Raw genomic sequence first — 2359 nt, 5'->3', positions numbered from 1 at the left:
AACAATCTTAGATATCAAGTACTATGATATGATGGGATGGGGGATAGCTGTAGGGTGTGGTAAGCCCACTTGTAGCTAGCCCATCTTTTCCATCTGGGCATTGACTGTTCTAAGATCTTGGAGGAGTCTGTATTTCCCCGATTTCTTTTTAATAACAAATATTAGGGTATTATGTTTACTGAGAGAGGGGTCGATGTGTCCAAGCCGTAATTGTTCAGCTACCAAATTTTTGAGGGCAGATAATTTAGGTTCTATTATAAGCCACCAGTCCACCCAAATGGCATCATTAGAGAGCCAGGTGATGGGGATCGGCTCAGGGGCCAAGATTGGAGTCGATCTTGGACGGGCAGTGGCCGTTAGGATTGGGGGTGTTGGGCAAGGTGTTTTCCTTTCCCTGATAGTTCAAAGTTATCTTGGAGCATGATATCATCATAAAAGGTGCTGCCATCTGTGGTAAAGACTGTGTTCATGTCCTGTAAGACATTTTGGCCCCATAACGTCCACTACTATGGGGGTAACTGTGCCCTGGTTCTCATCCAAGTCCTTCTAGTATACTGGACGTGTGACCAGTTTGGTACCTGTGTGCCTCCAACTCCTTTTATTAGTCGGCCTGGATGGTATTTTCAATGATGGAATTTAAGGGATTCAGCTTCTGATATAATGGTGACATCAGCCCCTGTGTCAACTAGGCTCTTTATGGCAGTTCCATCTAGGAACAGGGTCATTAGTGGGAAGTGGTTGAGGATTGGGAGAGTCCATAATATCTGCCTCATTTCCCCTCTTGTGGGCCCCTCCCTCCTATGCTGCCTTCCTTAAACCCTCACCCGCCTTTGTCCGCATTTCTGGTTAATGGTAGCAGGGGAAGGGGCAGGATGGTTACTGTGGGGAGAGAGAGTAATTCCTTCCACAGATATTGGGGTGGGGGAATTTCAGCACATGGTAGCTCTAGGAGAATATCCTGAGATATAGGCAAAGGAGCTCCTTCCTTATTGGAAGTGGGAGCAGAGGTGGTGTCCACCTCAGGGTCTGGGAGTTCCAGGGTCAAGGTAGTAGCCAGATCTACACCAGATTGGTCCCAGCAGTGTTTGTTGTGGGCCAAGATGACTTCCTCAGGAGAGGAGGATTTAAGGCTAGCAATGACGGCTAGGAGAATCAATATGAACAATGTGGGTGGAGTGATCCCTGACCCAACCTCCCTTTTTTGGGCCAGGTGGAGGACCCACATCCATGTATCAGGGTCCCACATGTTTTCAGGGGAGACCCACGGAGCCAAATTAGTGGCTTCATCCAAAAAGTGTTCGATATATTTTGGTTTTACTTTCAACCCTCTGGTTTTAAGGAGCACCTTGAGTGCTGCCATTTGTGGGTCCCTGCATTGTGGTGGTAAATTTCCCATTGTGGGAGGGTCTTACAAAGGGGAATTCACCACAAAAGTAGAAGAAAAGGGTGACTACCAAGGGTGTCTTTGTACCAAGGGCACAAAGGAAGCAAAGAAGCACTGTGAGCCACTTGGATGTAAACTGTCCTGACATGTAAAGGTTTATTGGATCCAAATATCTTGTGCTCAGTGAGGGACTTCTGGAGGCCATGACACCTCCAGTCATATGCTCACATGGTGTCTTCAGAACAGGCAACAGGGTGACCTGAAGCCTGGGCTCTGAGATCGGGGTGTATCAGCCCTTATGTGAACTCACCGGCATGAGCCGAGGGGGGGGGAGGTGCCGATGTGGGCTTCGGGACCACGTGGCAGAGGGTTACTCCCAGATCTAACAAACTAGTCCAACAATAAAGATGACAGACAAGGTGGAGGGGACAGAGAAGGGGGCTACTCGCTCACCCTCAAGCAGCCGAAGAAACAGACAAATCAATGGGCCTACTTACCAAACAAACCGAGGTTCTGTGTGTCACCAATACCGTGGGCAGGGGTCCCTGTTTGGGCGCCAGGTGTTGCATGTTCTTCTCAGGCCAGCTGTGAAGACCCTGACCTGGATCGGGTCTCCTGCCAATTGGGGGGCGCTGAGAAGATGCACAGAGTTAACACACAGACACCGGGATTTGGGTAGAAGCAAGCACTAGGCGAGGTGCTGCAGGCTCGATTAATGCAGGAGGGGGCAGGCCTTATAGTTCCCTTTTCTCTGCCCCCAAGTCCATTTAGTCAGAGTATCAGTTTCTGATTGGTCCACTCCATGAAGTCTGTCAGCAGTCACTGGGCTCATGAGCAGGGTATGGAGGCATGGGTTCCTTTTGGTGGGCTTATTTGTGGACCAAGAAGTGAAGTGAATTCTTGCTTTCTTGCTGAATCCCAGGGCTCTGAGTTCACACCATCTTTGGAGGCCTCCTGCTACACTGGCTTGCTACA

The 2359-nt window shown here is 49.4% G+C and overlaps 1 pseudogene; it reads right to left on the bottom strand.

The window, feature by feature from the left end:
• The window catches only part of LOC103724816, an 8723-nt pseudogene extending 7023 nt beyond the window's left edge, over window positions 1-1700 (bottom strand).
• Between the last annotated feature and the right edge of the window lie 659 nt (window positions 1701-2359).

Source organism: Nannospalax galili, unplaced genomic scaffold, assembly GCF_000622305.1.
Source record: "Nannospalax galili isolate Female #2095 unplaced genomic scaffold, S.galili_v1.0 scaffold728, whole genome shotgun sequence".
Taxonomy (NCBI): Eukaryota; Metazoa; Chordata; class Mammalia; order Rodentia; family Spalacidae; genus Nannospalax; species Nannospalax galili.
This window is presented reverse-complemented; position numbering and strand designations above follow the sequence as displayed.